Raw genomic sequence first — 16,489 nt, 5'->3', positions numbered from 1 at the left:
AAGTTTTCTACAACAACACCTCCAAAACCTGGTATTTTCATCATCTAGAAGGACAATAGGAAGAATGCATGGGAACACCATCATCTCCAAGGTCCCTTTCATGTTATGTACCATCCTGACTTGGAAATACATCACCATTCCTGTATTGCGAATTGTGAGGTTCAGGGGGTTCGGGGTGCTGGACCGACAATCGGGATGCAAAGATCTTGGGTTGAAGGGAGGGGATTTGATAGATTGTCAGGCAGGAGATTCAGAATTGTAGGTTGAAGGGGATGGACACATTGCAGCAGTGAGGAAGGCCTTCAATTAGCAGTAGGGAGGCTGAAGGCTTGAGGGATTAAGGGAAGCACTCCTGCTTCTTCTGGCACACAAGTAGTACTGTAAAAACCACATCCACTACCGCCAACTGCTGTTGCCTTCATTTAACTGCCTTGTTTCCTGAGCCATGGACCTGAATTTTTTGGTCATTGGGCGCGTGCGATTGGTGGGCCTGAGAGTGGACAGGAAATGGGCCAACGGCCACGATTGGCTCTGACCACAATTTCACACTGGCTGACCAATTAACGGCCAGCCGGCATGAAGCGCTGGCTGAAATGCTCAGCACTGCTGGGGTGGGTTTGGGAAGAGGGTGGTTGCCAACATAACCAAGGGTGCAGGTGGGCACTTTGAGAGAGCTCCCTGAAGGCAGACAGCTGCCCCAGGGAGTTGCAGACCTCCACAGACTAAATGACACAATACAAATGCTGAAAAATAAGTCCATGCAGCACAATCAAGCACCCAAAAGCATAACTCGTAATAAACCAGTACCCAGATATCTCTTTTTACTTTACTTCCTCATGGAGATTTCATCCAGCCCTGGATCGAGGTTTGAGCAAAAACGTAAATGCCGCCTGGGAGAATGGCCCGTCCACATTTACATTATATCGCTGTTAATTGCATCGTTAATGGGCTTAATTGCCCACTTAATTGTCAGTGGGTGCACTTCTAACTGCTTCTCGTGCCCACTGAGCGAAATATCGAGCGAGTGCGCGATGACATTGGGACACTCGCCCAACGTCATTTACTGCTATTTCACATCCATTCAGGTCAGGCACGTGCCAGCCCATGGGACGTAAACTTCTGACTCTGGGAAACCTGGCCTGAAAAAATCAGACTCCCAATTGCAGTGGAATTTGGGCACAGGACACAAGACACAGGCCTACCGCGCAATCACAGCAAAAATGGCAGCAGGCATGTAACCTGTGGGTTGGGGTCATGGCTTGTGACTTTTAATTCCTAACTTTACCCCAACCTGACCCTCCGTGCCCAAATGGCGTAACCACGATACTCCTAAAGGCCACAGGTATTTCAGAAATTGCAGCTTTATTTTAACCTAACATTGACTTCAATGGCCTCGGTCAGATGCAATCTAAATGGGCTATCACCCCAAACCCTGCTGGTTTAGTATAAAATTGAAGTTTATTTTTCAGCCCTGTCAGAAATCAAATTTGTCACTTACTTCACTTAGGCTTGCTTCTAGCTTCAAAATCAAATAATTCTAACAGGGTAAATTCGGCAGTACTCTTCTCCCAACTACAGTTTAGCTCAAAGGGACTATCAATCAGATTTAGAACTTCAAACTGTAATGCCAGCTGATCGAGGATCCCCACTGGGAGTCTGGGAAGCACTGAACTTAACCTAATAGTTCAGGTGAATTGGGTCGCATTTTAGGTCAGCATTGTGTTTCTCAGCTTCTGGACCTGAATTCAGATACAGCCTGGACTGATGAAACAAGAGCATCTTCGGTCCACTGGCTGTAAGAGTCAGAAATGAGTTTCAAGAAATCTCAATCCAGATTCCAGTGGACATGTACACATAGCACAAAGGTCCTCCTAATTTGGCATGCAGTTGGCAATCCCCGTCAGAGAGGCCATAAGGATGTATTGTTAAAGGGACAAAAAATGTCACACAACTCAAGAGGACTTTGTTGGAGTCTTTACCAAGCAGCCATGTCTCAGTATCTGTTTCCTTTATTACACACCAGCTATCTGTCAGTCTATTTCTCTAACAATGAATCCGTTGTTTACCTGGAGTTATTGATGCTGTTTCTTTTTCAACTCTACCCAGAGCAATCAATATCATTACAGATGGCTGTTGTGGGAAATGGAATAAAAACAGTGGTGTATTAGGGGTGCTCTTCTGAGACTATCATAGCAGATGGAATTTACTCTGTATCAAATTGCATTATATCTGACAGTGCATCATGTGCCTCTAAAGTGGGAAAACCTTGCTGAGCACTAAACTTTGCTAAAAAGCCTGATCGTGCGGCAGGAACCATTTTGATAGAGTGGTGAAACATAACATTTTGGCATAATTTCCAGCACATTAAGGGATTAAATTTCCATATAAGGGGTTCTCCCGATCACCTCCCCCCATAACTTTGAGGGGAGATCCACAGAAACCCTGAATAAACAATAGAAAATCAGAAGATCTTGCAGCAAAGTTATGGCAGATGATTGGGAGATCCCTGTGGAATTTCAATTCCCAAGCGTCTAAGCATTGTTAGATGTATCAAGTGAAGTTGAGACTTCTTCACATAGGGAGGAAGGAAAATAATCAGCAGACAAGTTTGATTTAGAGCATTCCAATAGAAATTGCTGACTAGCTGCAGGACTGACTATGTTGACACCATTTTAATCGCAGTCACTAATTTCAGTAGAAAATGCCTTACATGTATTCACATAATACCAGTAAAAAGACATCAAATATGCAAACTTGCTTAGCAAACAATATCACCATTCAGATATCAAAGTAGCACTCACAATGATCTAAACACTCAACTTTCAATTATAATGAATAGGAAGACATGAATTGACAACAATCAATTGGGGCCTGTGAAAGTGAAGCTTAGTTGTATGCAGGACTGCTTTATGTTGTAGCATTGTGGGGTTGGGGAGGCAAAAATGTCTTTTGCATGTGATTGTTGGATGGGTGAACCGTTGGAACCTAAGAGATTCCTAATTGCATTAATGAGGGCACTCAGGCAGCTGTCTGTGCTACTTGTGGTGTATTGCCTGCATCACGTTCTGCTTCCTCATCTTTCTCTTCTTTGTCTTCCTCTTCTTCCTCCTCAGAAACCTCTAAAGCGGCTCCTGCTACAGGCCCAAACCTTACTGCAGAATGCAACACAACACAACCATTCTGGAGATCTTGACTGGTGCATATGGAAGGCAACCTCTGGATTTGTCCAGGAAACAGATGTGCATCTTTGTGATATGACATCCATTATGTGCTGTGTCTCATTGCTCTGGTTTCTGAAAGGCAGAATCAGCCACGTTCTGACTAGATACCTGTCAGCCGGTAACTCTGCTTCCAAGTGCAAAGAGATCAGGAAGGATGAACTGCCTCTGGATGAAAGCATCATGGCAACTGCCCAAGAATCTTATGCATGCCTGCACAAAGATCTTTTTGTAATTGCACACCAACTGCCCATTGATGCATTGGAAGCCTTTGCTATTGCTGAACACTCATGGGTAACTTAGGGGTGCCTTAGTTGCTACATGTGCAGTCAATGATGCCCTGTACCTTTGGAAACCAGCCATAGCCACAAATGCATCACCTGCTCATTCTGACAGCATCAATGTAACAAATGTTTACCAACCCTGACAAAGAAGCCATCAGTTATTATGCCACCAATAATGAAATCCTGCATCTGTCTCTGGATGAGTCCTGTAAAAATCCAAAGGGAAAAATATTAAAGCTGGTAGTGACTTTAATAGCTACTAATAAAACATGGCCACTAGGTCCAGCTGGGGAGAGGTTTTGTTTTCGCAGGCTTCAAATGTCTGCTATCAGCTGATGAACCTCCTGAGACACTGACGATTTAGACATGTCAATGAATGTTATCCTTTATCTGTAGACCCTGTGTACTGGGTATGTCCTCCTGTGAGCTGCACCTCTCTGCTGATCCCCTTTCTCCTGTGGAGCTATTGGTCTATATGCAACAGCCTGTTGCTGGTCCTGCTGGAGCCCATGCTGTTGCTGAACATCTTCAACCTCATCAACACAAGACAGCGTTAGGAGCACTCATACTGACCTGATAGATCAGGCCTCCAAATTTCTGAAAGCCAAGAATACAGCAGCCCCCAAATGCAGTGATGTCTCACTGGGATGCCTTTTGGATGCAGTCAAGCCCACCGCCATGACCTCTTCCTCGCTCTGGCCACTGGAGGTCCAGCAAGCTCACCAATCAGGCTTGGGAGGCGGTGGCAGTGGTGGTCAGTTCAATTGCTGCAAAAAAGAGGTCAGGCACCCAGTGCAGAACGAGGATGAATAATCTCACCCATGTGATCAGGGTAAGTCAACCATCTCATCACTCTCAGCTCACACACTAACAAGCCCATCATATATTCACTGGCATCTCACTCACTGCCAGCTCAAGGGACATCACCACTTACTCTCACACACATCCTCACAACTCCATCTGGGGTCATCTCCGCTGGAGATCACGTCCTCATCCCATCCATGGCTCGCCTCACCACCTACACATGCCAGGCAGCCTTACCTTCTGACCTGCCATGCGTCTTGCTCCACACTTTCCATCTGTCTTTATGCAGGACAATATTGCACACAGTCACATAGAGAGGTCCCAGACTGGGGGTGGAGTGCCGGAATGCAAGGTCCTCAGAAAACTGAGCCATTGAGCTGGCCAGAGAGGAAGTGGACCAAGCCTGCGGTGATGGTGAAATCGGCAGTAAACATCCATGTGAGGATTCTGCCATTTCATCCCTCAGACAACCATACTGTGAGTGCATTGCTTTAGCATCACCTGCCATGCACTAATTAACTCTAACAAAAACAGAATTACCAGGTCTGGCAGCATTGGCGGAGAAGAAAAGAGTTGACGTTTCGAGTCCTCATGACCCTTTAACAGAACTAATTATCTCTAATTTCTTTCATAGGAACCTCAGCCAAGTGCCCAACTGCCTCAGCCAGTCCGGCACTTAGCCCAAGCCCTGAGGACACCTTGGATGAGGATCCAGAGGACACCACAGCAGAAGACCCGTCACAGCTCTCACCCACACCCTTCACCAGTGCAGAGACACACACCTCAGTGGGACCTAGTTAGAGAGCAGCCCTGGGGTCACAATCTGGTGAGCACAGCACACAATTTAGCCCACAGCAGGCAGAGGCAGAGACATCCAATGTCGCCGGCACAGAGGACTGCTGGAGGCCAGGATTCTGCTGAGTCTTAGTCAGATGACGAACCTCCGGGCTTGATCCTAAATCAGTTGGTGGAGCTGCAACAACAATCACAGAAACATCAGGAAGGGATATCAGCTGCATTTCTCAGTTTCCAGCGCATGATGGAGGAGTTTGTCTGAGGTGATAGCACTGGCATGCCAATGCGCTGAGGTCTACACTGGCAGGATGGTAGCTGCCATGGAGACCTTCCTTCCACAAACAGACTTAATATTAAAGGTCAAGGCATCACTGATGTTGAGAATGATTTTAAAAAGAGGTACACACTCAAGGTGGAGATGGGGGAGGTCCACACGGGGCGTAGGCACATCTACGTCACCATGTTCCGGGGTAACAAAGGGATATCCACCACAATCACAATGTGATCAAGGAATACAGGCGGAGGACTGAGAGGTTCTTGGAGGGAGGGAAACCTGAACATCCCCATGCCTCAGGCCAGTTCCCCCCGCTTCCCCAGTGCAGGCCTCACCCTGCAGCACATTAAAATCACCCTGCCTTACCGCTGGTCTGGTAGGTAGAGACTTGCCTCTAACACCCCCCTGAAAGGACGTGGTGCTGCCTGCAAAGCCTGGCACCGAGTCTGAGTTGCCACGAGCACTGCACAATGCAAGGTAGGCAAACAAACCTCAAAGTCACAGACTAAGTGCAGGCGCCAGGTGCATGTCGCTCATACACCATTGTGAAACACAGTCTAATTAGACGCCGACGTGCCTTCTTGATACAGCTTGGGGGCATGATTCCAGCAAGCAGCCTTATAATGAGATGCAAATGTATTAAAATGACATTCCCGATGTGCCATGGCAGGAAATGTGACCCGTCATTGACAGCTGGAGCGGACGATCCCGGGGTCTTATTATGACGGCAATAAACTGATTTTTCTGATCTTGCAATATTTTCCACTCCCAGCCGCATGGCATCTGCCAAAGTGGGGGCCGGAAAATCCCACCCCTGGTTCCAGTGTTTTATTCTTGACCTCCTGGCCATCTGAGTTGTAACATCTCCAACCTCCCTTTCTTCCTCAAAATCCTTGAATGTGCTTTGTCTCTCAAATCAATGCCTGTCAGGAATGGCAGCCTCTATAACTGTGATTGCAGAAAATTATCTCTCCTCAACTCTGTCATTTTGACGTAGTAAACTGCATCACCATCTTCTTTGTCTCTCCTTTGTTGGCCAGCAAAGTGAGCTTATTACCCTTACTTAGCTCCAGTATTTCATATCCAATTGTAGCCAGAGCCTTTCCAGCAGTGGTTTCTTTTCCCCATACTGTTATAGGTGGGTGTATCGTTTGCCCTCTCTTCTTCATCTACGTTCTCCTCTTGGCGACATCACCACAAATGCAGAATCAGCTTCCACATGTACAATGCAGATACCCAGCTTTAGCTCTCTACCACGTCTTTCAAATCCTTCACTTCCTTTATGCTGTCAGACTGGTTAGCTTCATCCAGGCTTGGATGAACCACATTTCCTCCAATTAAAATTTGGAGGACTGAAAAAATTGTCTTTGCACCTCCCCTTCCCCCCACTTTATCACAAACCTCATAGCCTTGGAGTCCTGCCAATATGTATCCCTCAACCAACATCACCAAAAGAGGTTCTTTATCTCATTGCTGTTTGTTTGAGCTCGCTGTGTTTAAACTGGCTGCCACATTTTGTATAGTACAACATTGACTACATTTCAAAAGTAGTTAATTGACTGTGAAGCACTTTGAGTTGGCCTGAGGATGTGAAAAGCGCTATATAAATTCAAGTTTTTCTTTATAGCTTCTCATTACAAAGGCCACCTACTTTCATTTCCATAATGGTGCTAGGAAATGCAAGTTATTGATATTGTATTCTTGGATCAGAAGATGTGGCTGAGCATTAATAGGAAGCCTTCGAAGTAGTCAATGTCTGTAAACAGTAAACACTCAAAATTGTAAGTGACCCAACACATTAACAACCTGAAACAACAGCTCTTCTCCAACTTCTCCATCTTTCACTGCCTCTCCCTCTTCAAATGTCAAATATGCAGGAAGTAGGATAAGGAGCAGAGATGGTAGGAGTGGATACGTAGACATAGGAAATGGTGAAGTTATCTTTACTTACAGTGTCGTACGTCTCTTCATTCACAGCCTGTGGTCTTGGATCATTCCTTATCCACATTCCTAACATCAGTAGTGGGGAAAATTGTGAGTCTATTATAAAAGACGTGGTAATAGAACAGTTGGAAAGCATTAAGGGGATTAGACAAAGTCAGCATGGGTTTATGAAAGGGAAATCATGCTTAACTAATCTACTGGAGTTTTTTGAGGATTTAATATATAACTAGTAGAATAGATAATGGAGAACCAGTGGATGTGGTGTATTTGGATTTCAAGAAGGCTTTTGATTTAGGAGAGGCTAGTGGGAAAAATTAAAGCACATGGGATTGGGGGTAATATACTGGCATGGATAGAAAATAGGTTGACAGGCTGGAAATAGAGGGTGGAAATAAATGGGTCTTTTTCCAGGTGGTAGGCGGTGACTAGTGGTGTACTGCTGGGATCAGTGCTTGGGCCCCAGCTCATGATATATATAAACGACTTGGATGAGGAAACCAAATGCAATATTTCCAAGTTTGCTGATGACACAAAACTGGGCAGGGTTGTGAGTTGTGAGGAGGATGCAAGGAGGCTTCAGGGCAATTTAGACAAGTTCTGTGTGTGGACAAACACATGGCAGATGCAGTATAATGTGGATAAATGTGAAGTTATACACTTTGGTGTGAAAAACGGAAATGTAGAGTATTATTTAAATGGTGATATATTGGGAAATGTGGATGTACAAAGGAATCTGGGTGTCCTTGTACACCAGTCAATGAAAGTAAACAGGCAGGTGCAGCAAGCAATTAGGAAGACAAATGGTATGTTGGCCTTCATTGCAATAGGATTTGAGTTCAGAAGTAGGGATGAATTACTGCAGTTATACGGGGCCTTGGTGAGACCAAATCTGGCGTATTGTGTGTAGTTTTGGTCTCCCTACCTAAGAATGGATATGCTTGCCATAGAGGGAGTGCAGTGAAGGTTCACTAGGTTGATACCGGGGATGGCAGGACTGTCATATGTGGAAAGAATGGTTCGACTGGCCCTGTATTCATTAGAATTTAGAAGAATGAGGGGATCTGATTGAAATGTATAAAATTCTAAGAGGGCTAGACAGACTAGACGCAGGGAGGATGTTTCCCCAAGTTGGGGAGTCTAGAACCAGGGGCCATAGTCTAAGGATACGGGGCAGGACATCTAGGACTGAGATGAGGAAACATTTCTTCACTCAGAGGGCGGTCGACCTGTGGAATTCTCTACCACAGGAGGCTGTGGTGGCTGGGTCACTGAGTATATTAAAGAAAGAAATTGATAATTTTTTGGATATTAGGGGCATAAAGGGAGAGAAAGTGGCAATTTGGTGTTGAGATGGAGGATCAGTCATGATAATATTTAATGGCAGAGCAGGCTCAAAGGGCTGAATGGCCTACTCCTGCTCCTAGTATCTTTGGCTGTTCATGCCATAAATTATCTTGTTCAACCTGATGAAGTCACTACAATGTTTCCGGCATTGAATAATACTTGAAGGGATGGTAGAATTGATACTGACTGCCAGAGCCACCTCCTTCCAGACTGCCTAAACCTTCTTATTCTGGGGCAGAGATCTTTTATGTCTTGGGTAAATGAATTCATTGGTCAACCAAAATCTAACTACTAGCACTAACTATGTTCTCCTCAATTGCTGTTTGCAATCAATAATGGGGACAGACTGATATAAGACTAAACAGTGATGATTTATTGAGACATAGGGCAGAGCACCAGATCATACATGCTCACTCAGAAACCTTCAGAACTAGGTTTATAGTTCCCAGTTGCCCACGCTTTACAGTGATTTAATCAATGCTGTCACATGATCAGTACACTAGCATTCTCTTAAAGGGACAGGGTACCTCACTTTACCACAACACTCCCCCTTTATTTAAAAGTACAGCTAACAAGCTTAAGACACATTAACTATTTACACAATAACTGTTTACAAGTCAAGTCTCCCAGGAGGCCTATTTTGCGGGCTGAGTGTCGTAGCCCAACGACCTCAGCTGGTGTTTCCGAGGCCTTGTTTTCAAGGACAGTTGCCCACGATATCCCTCAGTGGATGATTGTATCATCTTCTGGGTGCAATCATATTCACTCCTGCTGCCCCTCCCCTCCAATCTGAAACAGATAAAGGGCAACAAGCACAAAGCAATACAGTGATGAGTTACATGATGTATGAGGAGAAAGAGGAAAAGGAAAAAATATACATATTGGTTTTTCTTTCCAAAGCCTGTCAATAATTTCTCTTTTTCTTCTTTGTAGCACTGACCTGTATCTGATTTCTCTTTAATTTAGCTGTTGGCTGGACTAGATTCAGGTATGAGCTGAACATGAATGAACTCAGTAGTTGGGTTTTCTTCCAGATCTCCTGAGAATTCAGGGCCTTCTAGCTTTAAAACCTCAGGGCTTTTATGCAGCTGCTACTTCAGCTCTTTCAATTCTTTCCTATTCTCATTAATAGTTTTCTAGAGAATCACATATCGTTGCCCTTTCTCAGCTAATTTGTCCCTTACCTTGGCCAGAGACAAGCTTAACTCTTCCCTTTCTTCTTTGTATCCGTTTCATGACCCAAATTAGGAGCTGATTGAATTTTGTAGTGCACAAAAGTCCTTCAATAGATTTCCATTTCCTTTCAAAGGATGCTGACTTCAGCTTGAACTATGTCCTGGTGCAACGCTTCTATGGGCTTCTCCCGTTCGGTCTTTGCATACTCATTTTTTCTTGCATCAACAATTCAGTTTCGAATTGGGAACTTAGTGGGCCCTTATGATTTATCTCTCCCAGCAGTTCCTTCCGAGGAGACTCCGTTCCCTGCCTGACATTACAAATAGGGGTAAAAACAAAAAAACTGCGGATGCTGGAAATCCAAAACAAAAACAGAATTACCTGGAAAAACTCAGCAGGTCTGGCAGCATCGGCGGAGAAGAAAAGAGTTGACGTTTCGAGTCCTCATGACCATTCGACAGAACTTGAGTTCGAGTCCAAGAAAGAGTTGAAATATAAGCTGGTTTAAGGTGTGTGTGTGGGGGGTGGAGAGATAGAGAGAGAGAGAGGTGGGGGGGGCGTTGTGGTTGTAGGGACAAACAAGCAGTGATAGAAGCAGATCATCAAAAGATGTCAACGACAATAGTACAATAGAACACATAGATGTTAAAGTTAAAGTTGGTGATATTATCTAAACGAATGTGCTAATTAAGAATGGATGGTAGGGCACTCAAGGTATAGCTCTAGTGGGGTTTTTTTTTTATATAATGGAAATAGGTGGGAAAAGGAAAATCTTTATAATTTATTGGAAAAAAAAGGAAGGGGGAAACAGAAAGCATGATGCCACCACCAAACACATTTTCCCTTCACTCCCCTTATCGGCATTCCGTAGGGATCGCTCCCTCCGGGACACCCTGGTCCACTCCTCCATCACCCCCTACTCCTCAACCCCCTCCTATGGCACCACCCCATGCCCACGCAAAAGATGCAACACCTGCCCCTTCACTTCCTCTCTCCTCACCGTCCAAGGACCCAAACACTCCTTTCAAGTGAAGCAGCATTTCACTTGCATTTCCCCCAACTTAGTCTATTGCATTCGTTGCTCCCAATGTGGTCTCCTCTACATTGGAGAGACCAAACGTAAACTGGGCGACCGCTTTGCAGAACACCTGCGGTCTGTCCGCAAGAATGACCCAAACCTCCCTGTCGCTTGCCATTTTAACACTCCACCCTGCTCTCTTGCCCACATGTCTGTCCTTGGCTTGCTGCATTGTTCCAGTGAAGCCCAACGTAAACTGGAGGAACAACACCTCATCTTCCGACCAGGCACTTTACAGCCTTCCGGACTGAATATTGAATTCAACAACTTTAGGTCGTGAGCTCCCTCCCCCATCCCCACCCCCTTTCTGTTTCCCCCTTCCTTTTTTTTCCAATAAATTATAAAGATTTTTCTTTTCCCACCTATTTCCATTATATAAAAAAAAACCCCACTAGAGCTATACCTTGAGTGCCCTACCATCCATTCTTAATTAGCACATTCGTTTAGATAATATCACCAACTTTAACTTTAACACCTATGTGTTCTATTGTACTATTGTTGTTGACATCTTTTGATGATCTGCTTCTATCACTGCTTGTTTGTCCCTACAACCACAACGTCCCCCCACCTCTCTCTCTCTCTATCTCTCCGCCCCCCACACACACACCTTAAACCAGCTTATATTTCAACTCTTTCTTGGACTCGAACTCAAGTTCTGTCGAATGGTCATGAGGACTCGAAACGTCAACTCTTTTCTTCTCCGCCGATGCTGCCAGACCTGCTGAGTTTTTCCAGGTAATTCTGTTTTTATTACAAATAGGGGTACTTCTGCAGACTGTTCCTCATACTGCACCTTGACTTGACGTACCCCTTTCACATTTATTTCTTCATCTGTGTATGTCCTCAGCTTTGTGTCTGAAACTTCAAACTTCAAAGGATGGGTTCCTTTACTCAGATATCTAAATGTATGCTCTCCAATGATGGACATTGACACTCCTGTATCGATTTCCATCTTAATGGGTTATCCGTTAACTGTAATGACTACTTGGATTGGCTCGGTTCTACCCACTTTGAAATTATATAACAAATGGATGTCTGATTCTATTTCTTCTGGCTCTTTCATGAGGCATATTTCACAATTTTTTCTTCTGTCTTTATAGTGTTGTTTTAGCCTTTCTCTGCAATGCTGCCTTATGTGGCCATAGTGGTGGCAGAAAAAGCACTCAACTTGTTTGAGCTGTTGTTTGCTCACTGGAAGCCTGGGGATGTATTTCTATCATTCATTTTGTGGGGTTTCACTGCTGTACAGTTGTTTTTCAAAGGTCTGGAGCTAGACACCATTTCCTGCCTTTCCGTAGAGTCCAAAGTTTTTGCGCCTTTTGTTGCCAAGTTGTCCCGCTCGACCAGATGGACGGCGCTATTTTCTGTATCTTTTATAACTTTGGAATTTCTAACCGCACTCTCCATCATGGTAGCTAATTCTAATGCCTTACTGAAGTTTAGACTAGGCTCAGCTAGCGAACGCCTTTGGATAGTATCATCTCCAATCCCACATACCAGCCAGTCTCTCAACATATCACTAATGGACATTCCAAATTTGCAATGCTCAGTTAATGCCTCTAAAACGGCCACATAGTCAGCTGTTGTCACCTCTGGAAGCATGTTCCTTGAACTGAACTTGAAGCACTGCATAGAAATTGAGGGCTTTGGTCTCAGGTGGCTCTGTACAATTTTTATTAACTCATCCAAAATTTTCGAGTCTGGGGCACTAGGTGACGTGAGGCTGAGGATCAGCCTGTATGTTTTGCTCCTGCATGAGGACAAAAGAATCGCCCTCTTCTTCTCCTCCCCCATGATGTCGTCAGCAGTAAAAAGGAACGCTAGGCGTTCGACGTACTGAGACCAGTCATCTGAAATGGGGTCGAATAGGTAGACACGCCTGAACTGCGGCATCATGAACAACTGCAAGGGGACTGCACTTCCAATAAGCTTTCCAGCTAATGACAAATTTAGCTGTTTGGCTTACCATGGAGTCACCCTCTCTCTGGAGTCTCTTATAATTTTCTGCCCATAGCCATTTTTCATTTATTTACAGCTTAAATGCATTACCGCTTTAAGAGTAGTCACCATTTTTTTAAAACTGTCCCTGCAGCTGTTGGCTTTTCTCTGCTTAGTTTCACGCTCTTTTCAAATGTTGGTGGGATCCCCGAGATCACGATTCTAAAGAGTTTTTTTATTTTAAACTGCAGCACTGCTTTCTGCTCCGATTGCCAGCTGTCGCCTATTTTACAAAATAAGTATAGATGCTCTTTCCAATGTTTTGCTCACCCGTCTTGAAATTTATTTTCTTTTGTTATTTATACTCCTTGCCACTTTTATGTCTTGGGTAAATGAGTTGGTTGGTCAATACAACTTGAACTGCAAGCATTCCTATGTTCTCCTCAATTGCTGCTTACAATCAATAATGGGAAGAGACTGATAAAAACAAAAAAACTGCGGATGCTGGAAATCCAAAACAAAAACAAAAACAGAATTACCTGGAAAAACTCAGCAGGTCTGGCAGCATCGGCGGAGAAGAAAAGAGTTGACGTTTCGAGTCCTCATGACCCTTCGACAGAACTTGAGTTTGAGTCCAAGAAAGAGTTGAAATATAAGCTGGTTTAAGGTGTGTGTGTGGGGGGCGGAGAGAGAGAGAGAGAGAGGTGGAGTGGGGGTGTGGTTGTAGGGACAAACAAGCAGTGATAGAAGCAGATCATCAAAAGATGTCAACAACAATAATACAAAAGAACACATAGGTGTTAAAGTTAAAGTTGGTGATATTATCTAAACGAATGTGCTAATTAAGAATGGATGGTAGGGCACTCAAGGTATAGCTCTAGTGGGGGTGGGGAGAGCATAAAAGATGTAAAAAAAAAAATTAAATAAATAAATAAATAAATAAAAATGTTTCTTTTTATAATGGAAATAGGTGGGAAAAGGAAAATCTATATAATTTATTGGAAAAAAAAAGAGAAAAAGAAGGGGGAAACAGAAAGGGGATGGGGATGGGGGAGGGAGCTCACGACCTAAAGTTGTTGAATTCAATATTCAGTCCGGAAGGCTGTAAAGTCCCTAGTCGGAAGATGAGGTGTTGTTCCTCCAGTTTACGTTGGGCTTCACTGGAACAATGCAGCAAGCCAAGGACAGACATGTGGGCAAGAGAGCAGGGTGGAGTGTTAAAATGGCAAGCGACAGGGAGGTTTGGGTCATTCTTGCGGACAGACCGCAGGTGTTCTGCAAAGCGGTCGCCCAGTTTACGTTTGGTCTCTCCAATGTAGAGGAGACCACATTGGGAGCAACGAATGCAATAGACTAAGTTGGGGGAAATGCAAGTGAAATGCTGCTTCACTTGAAAGGAGTGTTTGGGTCCTTGGACGGTGAGGAGAGAGGAAGTGAAGGGGCAGGTATTGCATCTTTTGCGTGGGCATGGGGTGGTGCCATAGGAGGGGGTTGAGGAGTAGGGGGTGATGGAGGAGTGGACCAGGGTGTCCCGGAGGGAGCGATCCCTACGGAATGCCGATAGGGGGGGTGAAGGGAAGATGTGTTTGGTGGTGGCATCATGCTGGAGTTGGCGGAAATGGCGGAGGATGATCCTTTGAATGCGGAGGCTGGTGGGGTGATAAGTGAGGACAAGGGGGACCCTATCATGTTTCTGGGAGGGAGGAGAAGGCGTGAGGGCGGATGCACGTGAGATGGGCCGGACACGGTTGAGGGCCCTGTCAACGACCGTGGGTGGAAAACCTGGGTTAAGGAAGAAGGAGGACATGTCAGAGGAACTGTTTTTGAATGTAGCATCATCGGAACAGATGAGACGGAGGTGAAGGAACTGAGAGAATGGGATGGAGTCCTTACAGGAAGCGGGGTGTGAGGAGCTGTAGTTGAGATAGCTGTGGGAGTCGGTGGGTTTGTAATGGATATTGGTGGACAGTCTATCACCAGAGATTGAGACAGAGAGGTCAAGGAAGGGAAGGGAAGTGTCAGAGATGGACCACGTGAAAATGATGGAGGGGTGGAGATTGGATGCAAAATTAATAAATTTTTCCAAGTCCCGACGAGAGCATGAAGCGGCACCGAAGTAATCATCGATGTACCGGAGAAAGAGTTGTGGAAGGGGGCCGGAGTAGGACTGGAACAAGGAATGTTCCACATACCCCATAAAGAGACAGGCATAGCTGGGGCCCATGCGGGTACCCATAGCCACACCTTTTATTTGGAATTTGCGGTCTGTCCGCAAGAATGACCCAAACCTCCCTGTCGCTTGCCATTTTAACACTCCACCCTGCTCTCTTGCCCACATGTCTGTCCTTGGCTTGCTGCATTGTTCCAGTGAAGCCCAACGCAAATTGGAGGAACAACACCTCATCTTCCGACTAGGCACTTTACAGCCATCCGGACTGAATATTGAATTTAGGTCGTGAGCTCCCACCCCCTTTCTGTTTCCCCCTTCCTTTTCTCTTTTTTTTCCAATAAATTATATAGATTTTCCTTTTCCCACCTATTTCCATTATAAAAAGAAACATTTTTTATTTATTTATTTATTTAATTAATTTTTTTTACATCTTTTATGCTCTCCCCACCCCCACTAGAGCTATACCTTGAGTGCCCTACCATCCATTCTTAATTAGCACATTCGTTTAGATAATATCACCAACTTTAATTTTAACACCTATGTGTTCTTTTGTATTATTGTTGTTGACATCTTTTGATGATCTGCTTCTATCACTGCTTGTTTGTCCCTACAACCACACCCCCACTCCACCTCTCTCTCTCTCTCTCTCTCTCTCCGCCCCCCACACACACACCTTAAACCAGCTTATATTTCAACTCTTTCTTGGACTCAAACTCAAGTTCTGTCGAAGGGTCATGAGGACTCGAAACGTCAACTCTTTTCTTCTCCGCCGATGCTGCCAGACCTGCTGAGTTTTTCCAGGTAATTCTGTTTTTGTTTTTGTATGGGAAGAGACTGATGTAAGAATAAACAGTGATGATTTATTGAGACATAGGGCAGAGCACCAGATCATACATGCTTACTCAGAAACTTCCAGAACTAGATTTACAGCTCTCAGTTGCTTGCACAGTGCAGTGATTCGTCAATGTTGTCAAATGATCAGTACACCTGCATTCTCCTAATGGGACAGGACACCTCACTTTACCGTGAAATCCTTAGCTGCCAGAAAGTTTTTTTAATTACTTTTTTCTCTCCAACATATGTCGATATGCATAAGTTACTACTTAGCTGACTGAGAAGCATTAAAGCATCAGTATTACTGGCAAGCTGTGTTCACGCTGCTATCTTTTTTGTTATTGCTATTAAAATCGTACAGCACATTTCAAAATAATACATACCATGGTTTTGCATAGGCACAGGAAGAGGACATTCAGCGCCTGTAAGTTTATTCTGCCATTCAATTAGATCATGGCTAATGTGTATCTTAACTACATCGACCTGCTTTGGTTCTGTAACCCTTAATATCCTTGCTTAACAAAAATTGATCAATCTTACTTATGCAAGTTGCAAATTATGATGAAAATGAAAATTTCTATTTTTTTCAAACAGATGAACAATCTAGTCAATGTATTACTATCTTACATC

Source organism: Carcharodon carcharias, chromosome 3, assembly GCF_017639515.1.
Source record: "Carcharodon carcharias isolate sCarCar2 chromosome 3, sCarCar2.pri, whole genome shotgun sequence".
NCBI classification, from domain to species: Eukaryota; Metazoa; Chordata; class Chondrichthyes; order Lamniformes; family Lamnidae; genus Carcharodon; species Carcharodon carcharias.
Note: the sequence above shows the minus strand (reverse complement) of the source record.